The sequence below is a fragment of the Orcinus orca genome, chromosome 14 (genome assembly GCF_937001465.1).
Source record: "Orcinus orca chromosome 14, mOrcOrc1.1, whole genome shotgun sequence".
Lineage (NCBI taxonomy): Eukaryota > Metazoa > Chordata > Mammalia > Artiodactyla > Delphinidae > Orcinus > Orcinus orca.
In genome coordinates this window covers 51772961-51786080 of record NC_064572.1, presented here as the reverse complement: position 1 = coordinate 51786080, position 13120 = coordinate 51772961, and positions in this window count along the sequence as shown.

Below are 13120 nucleotides of genomic sequence, written 5' to 3'. Positions count from 1 at the left end.
TGTCAGCCTTTTCCTCAATGAGCAGTCAGCAGTTAGTATGACCAACTGTCCTGGTTTGCAGGAATTATCCTGGTTTTAATGCTGAAAGCCCTGCGTCCTAGATAACGGGGGAAGCTGGTCCCCCTATGTGCGGCAGTATCACATGTGGAAAGAGGATGGACGTGGATATTGGGTATACAGGTTCTGGTTCAAAGGAATTGGAACCGGGAAAGACCCAAATTAGGTCTAAATAAGAACTTCACAGTTGGTCTGTTAGGCTTGCCTAGTTTGAATTCAACCAGCTCTTACACAGATAATTTAGCCACTTATGTTAGAAACATGTAGACACAAACTACATCTTCCAGGAAGCACCTACTGGGGATATATTTTCACCATTACTGTCACCTCCACTGCAACAAATGTAGTGACCCACCAAACGAGAGAGTTCATTTTCTTTCTTTTTTTTTAAATTGAAGTATGGCTGATTTACAATGTTGTGTTAGTTTCAGGTGTACAGCAAAGCGCACACACACACACACACACACACACACACACACACACACAACTTTTTCAGATTCTTTTCCCTTTTGGTTATTTCAAGATATTGAGTATAGTTCCCTGTGCTATACAGTAGGTCCTTGTTGGTTATCTATTTTATGTATAGTAGTGTATATATGTTAATCCCAAACTCCTTAATTATCCCTCTCCCACCCCTTTCCCCTTTGGTAACTGTAAGTTTGTTTTCTATGTCTGTGGGTCTATTTCTGTTTTGTAAACAAGTTCACTTGTATCTTTTTTTTTTTTTTTTTTTTTAGATTCCACACATAAGTGATCTCATATGATACTTGTCTTTGTCTGGCTTACTTCACTTAGTATGATTCTAGGTCCATCCATGTTGCTGCAAATAACATATTTCATTCTTTTTCATGGCTGAGTAACATTTCATTGTGTGTGTGTATATCACATCTTTATCCATTCATCTGTCTATGGACATTTAGGTTGCTTCCATGTCTTGGCTATTATAAATAGTGCTGCAGTGAACATTGGGGTGCATGTATCTTTTCAAATTAGAGTTTTCTCCAGATATATGCCCAAGAGTGGGATTGCTGGCTCATATGGTAACTCTATTTTTAGCTTTTTAAGGAACCTCCATACTGTTCTCCATAGTGGCTCCACCAATTTATATTCCCACCAGCAGTGTAGGAGGGTTCCCTTTTCTCCACACCCTCTCTAGCATTTATTACTTGTAGACTTTTTAATGATGGCCATTCTGACTGGTATAAGGTAGAGAGCGTTCATTTTAGGCCAAGACAATTAAACAGTTATGGCTGGGTTTTTTTGTTTGGTTTGGTTGGGTTTGGGGTTTTGTTTTCTAGTTTTAGCAATGGCAAATCTACCCCAAGTACTATTTGATTTTGCCTTAGTTTCTTTCTATTCAGATGTGACAGAAAGATTAAACCCTGAACTGGGATTAGAGATTCCTCATCCTTTTTCTACCTTCATGACCTTAGGCCAGTTAACCTGCTATTAGCAGCTTCAGTTACTTTATTGTCAAATGGGTAAGGTGATTGCTACTTTCTCTCGAGATGGAAGATGAGGCCATATGGCTCTTGATCTCTGATTCCCTGTATGATTATAGAAAATAATTATATAGCAATCCCTCTATGATTTCCTAAAGCCACAGGAAATCTTCCCGTGCTTACTGTCTTAAGGCTCCCCATCTTTTTATTCTTTGCATTATAAGTTAAAATTCTGTGAGCTTTCCCAGCCCATAGATCCAGAAATCATTTAATTTTATGTGACCCACAATTATAAGGACTGTGGAGGTATTAGCTCTCTCACTTGTTTCCTGCCTTCACTTGTACAATATCAGGAAATGCTCTGAAAGCAAAACCTTCTATTAATCATACCTTTCTTTCAGGTTTTCCTCTACACTGTCATTCTAAATGCACAGCTCCAGCAGCAATATATATTTTAAGATTAAATATGGTTTTAAAACTGAGATTTAAAATGGCTCTCCACAAAGAAGTTGAATATTTAATCAGTGTTTAATATTTAGCAATATTTAATCCTTTTTTCAGCATTATTGAGATATAATTGACAAATAAAATTTGTTGTATATTTAAAGGGCACAAAGTGATAATTTGATATACATGTATTTTGTGAAAAGACTCCCACCATTGAATTAATGAACACATCCATCACCTTACGTATTTACCTTTGTGTGTGTGTGTGTGTGTGTGTGTGTGTGTGTGAGAGAGAGAGAGAGAGAGAGAGAATACTTAAATTCTACTCTCTTAGGAAGTTTCAGTTGTATAATACAGTATTATCAACTACAGTTACCATGTTATATTAGATCCTCAGACCTTATTCATCTTATAGCTGAAAGTTCGTACATTTTTATTAACCTCTCCTTACTTCCCCAACCACCATTCTACTCTCTTTCTATGATTTTGATTTATTTTTTTTTTAGATTCCACATATAAACGATACCATGCAGCCATGCAGTATTTGTCTCTCTCTGTCTGTTATATTATACCTAGCATAATGCTCTAGAGGTTCATCCACGTTCTTACAAATGGCAGGATTTCCTTCTTTTTTAAGGCTGAATAATATTCTATCATATATACTTAATATATAATATATAATATGTATATGTTTAATACTTCTTAATCCAGTGTCATGGAGAGTACAAAATTAATGTTTTAAAGTATTGAAACAATTTTTGTCACAAATTTTTCAAAACCATTTAAATTCACTTACAGTCTATAACCTCTTTTTAGGTTATTGCATTCCTTTTAAGTAACAGTAATATCTGTACTTTCCTCCTAACATTTCCGTTTAGGTTCTTTTTTCATGCTGACATTAAATGCCCAAGGAGATCCCTAGGCTTTAAACAGCCAGTCGATTCCTGACATGCCACAATGCCATACATGGTTTGAGCACTTCTTGATTTGGGTTGTTTTCACTATCTGGAAATGATAAATTATATATTATAGACTCTACAGTTTGAGTCTGTTAAACTGTTAACAGTTTAATTAATGTTCAGTTAACAGTTAATTAATGTTCACCCTTGTCACCCAATAATAATTTAAGTTTTCTTACATATTTAAGAGATCATTTAAAGGAATAACGAATATCTGACTTCTCCTAAAGGAGTGCCCAAATGGTTGAAACGCCAGTTTTAAAAAATAGTTTCTTAACATGGTGGCAAGTTACCCTTGAGGTGGAATGATTTGAAATAGGTTTCACAGAAAGGAGGCCAACTTTATGGGATGGATCAAACTCACTATATGTTTATCGCATGAAAGAAAAACAAAAGAGTTTATAAAGCCAATTTCCCAGTACAAGCTATTATATTTAGGAGCAAATTATCTTTTGGTTTTTAGAAACTTCCCACATGAAATAATGAATTTTTGACTGCACAGTCAAGATTCTACATGAAAATGTAACACCTGATCTTTCTGAAAGCATTAGAATTGTCCACAGAGTTTCCCATTGATTTGTGCGTTCTGACACCACTGATTTTACTTATTTTTGATAAATTTTGCGATAAATGGCCTCATTTAATCTCTCAGGTGTGGTGCTGATCACCATTAAAATGTATCGCCTGTTATTGGCAACGGCTTAAGTCATATGTGACATTGCTGTAAAGTTAATTAGATAATGTGCAGACACTCTTCTGAACACTGTGTATGTATAATCTCATGTCAATCCTCACAAAATCCTAGGAAGTGGGTACTGTTAGAGCTGTGTCATCCATGAAGAATCTGATACACAGAGAGATTTATCTAAAACTATCCCAGCCTAAATAACTCAGGGGAGGGGGTGATGGAGCTGGCTGGCTAACTTGGGAATCCACGCCTTTAATTACCCCACCATGGTTCCTTCCTATGGGCAAGGCAATCCCCAGACAGCCTGCTGGTTTTCACCATCCATCGGTCTGTCACCATACCAACCACTGCCTTTCCCTGAAAAGCCACAGATGCCTACTTTTTTAAACTAAAAATCTAAAAACAAAACAAACTCCAACTTATCAGAGGGAAAAAACTGTAAAAGCTTAGAGTTGGGTAGCCAAAGTGCTCTTGCTGTCTTTTCATGTTTAAAGCCTGTCTCTCATATTTGTAACATCATTCAGGCTCCTTTTCATGACATTTTCATCCAATTCAATATGTATCTACTTATCATGATATCTAGGAAAGCCATGGCTTTCTCAACTTTAAATTCCAGATTCCTTACACAAAGCAAACAGCCCTTCCCTGCCATCAAACAAAAGCAATAGGAGTTGTATCAACCACTTAGACAAAATTGAAAAACCTAAGAAAATTGTTTTGCTTCACATTCAAGTCCCAAATCATAGCTTCTTGTTTGAGATATAATAAGCTCACTGTGTAGGAGGAAAGAAATTTAGTATTTCTGCTGAACTCAATCCATTGTACAAATATAATACGTTTCCATTACTCACAACATCTTGAAAGGATTCAGTTGAATTTGATGGCAAGAATGTCTTAAAACTAGGCAGGTAATAATTACTGTTATTTATGCTCAGTTGGCTTTTGTAAAGGTGTTTATTTTTTCTGAGTTGTCATTTAATACTCAGGCTGTCCCAGTCTTGACATTCATGACCATAATAAAACATGAGAAAGCGAATTTAGAAATGTACCATGAGTGGGAAACAAAACTAAGCCCTCTTCAAAACTCTACAAAAAGACTGTATTAGACTGGAGTTAGAAGAAGGACAAGATTCAACACCTAAATTGCAGAAAACGTAACACTAAGTGGCATAGAATTGTAAAGAATGTTCTTTGTTCATCAGAGCCCATTTTGCTAAGGTAGAAGGCTCTGGCTAGAAAAAAAAGGAACTGAAAACACTTGAATAACATTAGCATCATTCCAAGTCAGCTTTAGTGTATGAAGCATTAGAGTTTATTGATTGTGCAGCTGAAACTTTTCTTGCAATTGACGACATTGTGTTCCATACTAAGGAAACAAGAAATAACAGCTAAAATGATTTGAGTCACACTATTCTTGGTCCGTTTTCTTTGCACAATGCTCACGAATACTATAAAATGCATAGAGATGTCAGTTACATGGAGGTGGGAGACCAGAAGGTTGAGGCGGGTGAGGGTCCTACTCCCTGAGATGATTGCAGTGCCTAACAGGAAGAAAAAAAGACTCCCCTTGTCTCCTGGCCAGGACTCAGTCCATGAAAAACCATGGACTCTTTGTTTACTATAGCCCCCCAGCCCCCCAACTTTGTTCTCCCTCTATAAGAGTGTTCTCCTTCCCTTGCTGTGCAGGGACTTGCACGTGGCTCGCCATGGTTGCAGGCCTCCAAGTTGCAATTATCTGCTGATCCCAAGTAAACCCATCTTTGCTGTAGGAATATCTGGCAGTCTATTTTGTTTTGTTTTGGTTTTTGTTTCCTGGCAGTCTATTTCAGGTTAACAGTAGTCAACTTTGCAGTTCTGCTATGAAGACTATTTCAAACTCTTTAAAAGCAAGGATCTGTAAGGGCTCATGGCTTCACGATCACAACACATCCTTGAAATTTTTGTAATATTCTAGTGATTTAAGCCTAAGTAAACTGCAGATCCTGTAAAAGGAACAAGTTCATGGCTAGAAGAAACCACAGAAATCATTTAATTCAACCTTTCATTTTACAAAGGAGAAAAAGATAAACTGGAACTGTGACTGTTAAGATGATGTGGTTGTCCTGAAGCCAGGGAGAAGGCAGCGGCCGAGCCGTATGTGGAGCCTGGGGCCTCTGACTCTCAGAATAAAGACCAGGATCTTTAACCTGGCCTCACGAGCTCAGCCCTCATTGCCTCTCATCAAAGGCTCCCCTCACTTCACTCTGGCTCTCCTACTATTTTATGTTTATTCAATTCATATCCATCATTCTCCCCACCTTCCCCTCCACCCTGAGGACTGTAAGGGCATGGCCTGTGAATATTTCTCATCTCCATTCTACCCGTGGCATAGTGCCTGGTACACAGAACATACTCAACTGTATTGTTGAATGAATGAATACTGTAGATGGGTATATTATTTTCATTGGGGCAGGTTTAGTGAGGCTGGGGTTTATAGATTAAGCTGTAGTTACTATGAGGATGCAGAAAGAACTCTTTCCTGATTTTTGCTTAGAGAACAAACTTTGTCTATTTCTTGGTTCAACCCAGAGTCCCTGCTGACTGCCACTTTGGACCCTGTGACATCTGGTTTCATCACAAATTGGATCTTCCTCCAGTGCTTTGGCAAGGACGCAAATAACTCTAAGCAATGTAGGCACAGAAGGGCCAATACAATAGACTAGAAAGCTGGAAAAGGCACGTCAACACTCCTAGTCAAACAGTCTATTTTACAGAAGAGGAAGTAAGCCTTGCTTGGTCACTCTGGCGGGGTTGGGGTATGGGGAGGGGCATGAAAAATAATTTTCCCTTTACCCTTTTAGGCTCTTGACTGAGACTTCCCTGTAATAAAAGGCAGATTAAGAGGAGAAAAACAGAAGTTAAATAACATGTGTACGTCCTATATACGTGGAAGGTACCCAGGAAAACTGAGTAACTCCCGGAAATGACCTAAGCCACCTCCTTAAATACCATCTTCAGCTAAAGATAGAAGATGTTGATGGGAAGAGGAATGGCCAGTTATGGGGAGGTTACCAGGAAAGGCAGAGTAAACAAGCGTACGTTGTTATGCAGATCTAAGTCTTCTCCATTGATAAGATTTACTAGAGATTTTGTCATCTTCTTCTTCCTGGTACAGAGAGGGAGACACACTACAAATGGAGATTTCCCTTATAAATGTAAATGTCTCTTACTTTATTTGGTTTTCAGAGCTTTTCCTATGTCTGCCAGTTCTTAAAAATAACCAGCTCAAATTATCCTTATGCCAAAGAGACATATTTTGGGGTGGCATATTCTGTTCCCCTTCAACTCAATGCATTAAAATATTCAGAAAACTGGAGTGGGAAGGGAGGTCTACTGTTATTCCAATATTTGGTTATCAGAAAGCTATAAACATGAGGGCGTTCCCATATTCTTCGGACTCATCTTGTCCTGCCTCAGTCTGAGGGATGTAGGTTTGATAAAGTACAGCTATTTACCCAGTTTTTACCATCTTCCATTCCGAGGATTGTGAGGGAACCTGGTTGTCTATGTACCTGGCAGTGTTAGGGGCTTTCTTTAGGGAATCCTGTGAGACTTGGATAGCTCCACCATCTCATCTTGTCCTGGGACCTTGCCATGCCCTTTGCTCATGACAGTTGCTGAAACTCTGACAGATTGAATCACCCATGATTACTCCACTTGCCAAAGAGCTTCTGATAGTTCATATATTATTGTTTCTTTCTTCTTTCATTGGACATTGTGGATATTTGCAAATTTTATTTTTAGAAGCTTTGATATAGCATTTTAAATGTCTGCATACTATTCTATTGCAAAAATGGTTCTTAACCAATCATCTATTTTTGGCCATTTAGGTTGTTTTCAATTTATCACTATTATATATTGCGAGATGAGTTTCTTGTATTTTTTCTTTAAGATAAATGCCCAGAAATCAAATTATCAGTCACGGGGTAGTGTTAAAAAAACAACAAAAAAACAAAGAAAGAAAAGAAAGAACAGGTATGAAAGTGGAGTCACTTGCTCCCAGGACAACAAACTTAAGACTGAACTGTAGTTTCAACCCCTCTCAGGAGTCGAATTTTAAGCCAATCAGTCTGGAATGTCCGGATCAACAATAGTGAAGTAATCTGCTTGATGAGACCCCTGCTGCCCCTCCCTCAAATAAAGGCGACCTTGACTGAAACAATCTTTTTTTTCTTTTGCTAACTTTCTTATCCCATCCAGCTTCTGTATGGATGGGATAAGAAAGTTAGTAGCAAAAGAGAAATATGAACAGGTGTTCCTTGGCGCACCTGTCTCTCTACTAGATGAGATGCTGCCCAATTCATGAGTCATACAATAGAACCAACTAGATCTTCAAATTTATTCAGTTGAATTTTGTTTTTTAACAGCAGGAAAAATTCAAAGTACTTGATACATGATCTCAAACTGGAAAAATCTTGCTTAGTTAAGAAAGTCACACTAGTCTATAAGTTCCCTGTTAGCAGAGACTTTATCTTTTCAGATGATTGTTTCATAACACCTATTATAGTTTCTTAACACTTAAAACAGCCTTGCATATAGGTACTCAGTAAATATTTTTTACTGGTGTATGGCTCTACTTAGAGTTGTATTAAGGTATTCCCAATGACCCTGGAGCCAAGCTACCAACAGAAAATCAACTTCTTTGAGTACTAATTTGTTATCAATAACACAGAAGAAAATAAATCTGCTATTCACATTTTTTGTCTTCTATACTTAGAGCAAAAGTAAGTAGACTCTGGGTATATCTTCAAATAGAATCTTTGGTTTTGTAACTTTTTAAAGAAACTGGTTGATTCTGAACTTCTGTAGGTGATGGTGGTGATGGTAGTAAAAGTAGGTGTGTGTGGTGGTGTGGGTGAGATGAGGCTAAGGGCAGAGATTCACTCTTCCCCTTAACCAGTTTAAATATTTAACTACCTTGGCTCTTGGGTATTGTTTTGTGATTTCTTCAATTACAACCTAATTAAAATGACATAGCTGCAAGTTTGCAATTTAAACTTTGACCTAACTCTACACTCACAGCAAATCTCAGTGTCCTTTTTAAAAGGTGTACTTGTTTTCCTCAAATTGCCTATAGAATTGTGAATTGGAATACTTAAAATCTTTTTGAGTTGCCAGCTTTTCTTAAGACATCACCGTTCTTAACACTAGATGGCATGGTAGAGTTATTATACCATTCTTGGAAAGTGAAGTCCTCTCCAAATCAGAAATTTTCAGGTTTGAGAAACCTGAGGTGGCGGGCTATAGCTTGGATACAGGAACAAGTGTGAATTACCTCTAGGCTCTTAAATGCTTTTAACTGACTGTGTATTATGCCTCTTTTTCAACTTTATTATAAAAGTAATAATGCTTATTTTAAAACATAAGTAATATAGAAAGGATTAAAAGTGGAAATCACTATCTCATTACTCAGATATATCCACTGTTAACTTTTTGGTAAATCTTGAGATCTTTAAATGCAGACGTAAGCATTTCTAGAGGATAGATATGATATATGAAAAATGCTATTTTATAATATGCATTTTACAGAATAAACCACAGGCACCTTTTGTGTCACTAAATATACATCAACATAAAGAAAAGATATGGTTACAGAGGTTTCCATAGAGTAGATTTACCATATTTATTTAGTTAACCAATCTATTGTAACTTTAGGTTGTTTATAGAATTTTTACTGGTGTAAACAATGCTGAAATTAGGATCTTTAGTCTCAAAAAAAAATTTTTTTTTTACATTTTTCCTATTATTTTCTCAGATTTAATGTCTAGGTCAAATGATATATGTCTTTAAAATTTTGACATACATATTTAAAATTTTGACATACATGTTATTGAACCAATCCATTTCCATTACTACCAAGAGTGCTTCAGGCTCATTTTCCCAACATTTATGCCAACAGTGGGTTTTCTTATTCTTTTAAGTGTTTTTCAGCCTAAGAGGTGCAAAATTATACCCCATTGTTTTACTTTGCAGACTGAAAAAAATTACTAGTGAGAGTATACATTTTTTTTTCATTTTTTTGACATTTATCTTTCTTCCTTTTGAATCACATACTTCAGCTGACGACTCCTTTGGGAACTTGTTTTTTTGAATAGTTTTATTTTCTTTAAGACAATTATTTTAAAGTTTTTATTTAGTACTGGAGTATAGTTGATTAACAATGTTGCGTTAGTTTCAAGGTTACAGCAAAGTGATTCAGTTATACATATGCATGTATCTATTCTTTTTCAAATTCTTTTCCCATTTTGGTTATCACAGAGAATTGAGCAGAATTCCCTGTGTTATACAATACGTCCTTGTCGGTTATCTATTTTAAGTATAGCAGTGTGTACATGTCAATTCCAAACTCCCAATCTATCCCTCCTCCCCACCCTTCCCCTTGGTAACCATAAGTTCATTCTCTAAGTCAGTGATTCTGTTTATGTTTTGTAAATAAGTACATTTGTATCATTTTTTAAAATTCCACATATAAGCAATATCATATGATATTTGTCTTTCTCTGTCTGACTTCACTTAGTATGATAATCTCCAGGTCCATCCATGTTACTGCAAATGGCATTATTTCATTCTTTTTAATGGCTGAGTAATATTCCATTGTACTTATGTACCACATCTTCTTTATTCATCTGTCAATGGACATTTAAGTTGCTTCCATGCCCTGGCTATTGTGAACAGCACTGTAAAGAACACTGGTGTGCGTGTATCGTTTCAAACCATGTTTTTCTCTGGATATATACCCAGGAATGGGATTGCTGGATCATATGGTAGCTCTATTTTTAGATTCTTAAGGAACCTCCATACTGTTCTCGATAGTGGCTGTACCAATTTACATTCCCACCAACAGTGCAAGAGGGTTCCCTTTTCTCCACACCCTCTCCAGAATTTGTTTGTAGACTTTCTGATGATGGCCATTCTGACTGGTGTAAGGTGATATCTCATTGTAGTTTTGATTTGCATTTCTCTAATAATTAGTGATGTTGAGCATCTTTTCATGTGCCTGTTGGCCATGTGTATGTCTTCTTTGGAGAAATGTCTATTTAGGTCTTCCACCCATCTTTTGGTTGGGTTGTTTTTTTGTTATTGAGCTGCATGACCTGTTTGTATATTTTGGAGATTAATCCCTTGTTGGACAGTTCATTTACAAATATTTTCTCCCATTCCATAGGTTGTCTTTTCATTTTGTTTACAGTTTTTCTTTGCTGTGCAAAAGCTTTTGAGTTTAAGTCCCATTTGTTTATTTTTGTTTTTATTTCCATTACTATGGGAAATGGATCAAAAAAGATATTGCTGCAATTTATGTCAAAGAGTGTTCTGCCTATGTTTTCTTCTAAGAGGTTTATGGTGTCCAATTAAGACAATTGTTTTAGAGCAAAACTGAGAGGGAGTTATTGAGATTTCCTATCCATTCCCTACTCCCATGTGTGTACTCTCCCCCATTATCAGTAACCCATGTAGAGCTGTACGTTTGTTACAACTGATGAGCCAACAGATATCTGTTGCAGTTTTTTTACACTATCAATGAAATATCAGAAAGATAAAGTTAAAGAAAAATCCTGTTTAAAATTGAATCCAAAAAAACAAAAAAATCTAGGAATAAACTTAACCAAGGAGGTGAAAGACCTATACTCTGAAAACTATAAAACATTGATGAGGAAATTTAAGGTGATTCAAAGAAATGGAAAGGTATCCCATGTTCTTGGATTGGAAGAATTAACATTGTTTAGACTGACAACTTAACCAACTCAAATGAAGTTTTTAAAACTTGAACAGAATTGGCCTAACATTTAAATTTAGTCAAGGAGGAAGTTGTTGTAAATTAAGATGGTTATCACTGGAAAGATACTATAGGTTAAGGATATTATATTATGGAAGCAAAGGTAATTAGAAAAGCAAAGCACAGATCATAAATAGTACCTACTGGAAAATTTTGCTTCTAACTTTATGGGTTCAGCTGGAAATAGGAGAAAACACATTTAAGCAGAAGGACTATAGTAAGCGAACGTAGTCTAGCTTTATACCTACATATTCTAATTAAAGATTTGTGCTGTTGGTGGTGTTAGGGGTTTCTGATGTAGTGTTGTGTGCATATTTATGTTGTTGTTTTTAGCCATATATTTCACATTTACTAATTTAAAAAATGTTCCTAGCTAATATGAATATTAGAGTCTGGAGGGGAAACATAAAAAAAATAATAATCACATCTCTATCCTTTTGAAGGACAGAAATATGGGCCTATGAGAGTCTATAGCAGAGGATCCTGACATAGATGGGGATCAGAAAATGTAGAGTTCTGAAGAATGGGTAGGAGTTATACAGATGACCAGGCAGTATAGAGCTTTCCATGTAAAGGATCAGCCCATTGAAAAAGAACTTGTCCCAGTGAAGGATCCTAGCATATGCAAGGGTCAGAAATGAGGCTAATGTGGCTCGAACAAAGTAACTGTGTAAAATGAAGGTGGTGAGGTAGAGGGGGCCTAGACTAGATACGCAGGACCACATTAAAAATGCTGTTCTCAATTCCAGGAGCAATAGGAAATCACTGGGAGTTTTCAATTTCAGGATGACATGGTAAGAGTTGCTTTTTGTAAAGTTCACCGTGACTGCAGTGTCAGGGGTGTATCAAAAAGGGGCTAGAGTAGATGAAGGGGACCGATGTGCATATTCCTGCAGTGGTTCAGGAGATTGATGATGGTAGCATGAACTAGGGTGGTGGCTTTGAAGAGCCTGAAAGGGAATGGCTTTAAGAGATGTTGAGGAAGTGAGATTAACAGAACAGAGGGATAGATTGAAAGTGGATTTGAGGCAGAAGCATATGTCAAACATGACTCTTAAGCTAATGGCTTTAGCAGCAGAATGGATAGTGGTGGATACTGGAAGAAAGGGTATACGGGAAGACATACGGATTTGAAGCAGAAGAACATAAGTCAAGAACAAATTGCAAATGAGAAGTCTTTCAGACATAAAAGTGGAAATAACAGCTTAACAATTAGATATCTGGTCTGGAGCTCAAAGGAGAGATCTAGGTAAGAGATACATTTTAAAACTGTTGGCATATGTGTATGAACTGAAGTCATGGGCATGATAGAGATTATATAAGGAGAAAAATATTGGGGAAAAATGAAAAAGGCCTAAGGCTCAGCCTCAAGGAAATCCAACATTTATTGCCTAGACAGAGAACATAATCTTGGAAAAGAACCTGAAGACAGCCAGAGAGGTGGGAGGACATCTAGGAGAGTGTGGTGTCCCAGCACCACGGGTAACCACATTCTACTTGCTGTGATTCCAGTACCATGGCCATGGCTATTGGGCAAGGGGTAGGCTTTTGACCTAAAGACAACTGGCCTGCAGACTAACCAGAAGCCTATTACGTTTTCTGACACAAATACCCTTCCCTCTATTGGATGGTGGGTTAATGAACAAAATGGATTCTCTACACTGGAGATACCAGATGCCAGATGCACATAAAGAAGTGAGTGTTTGGAAGGAAG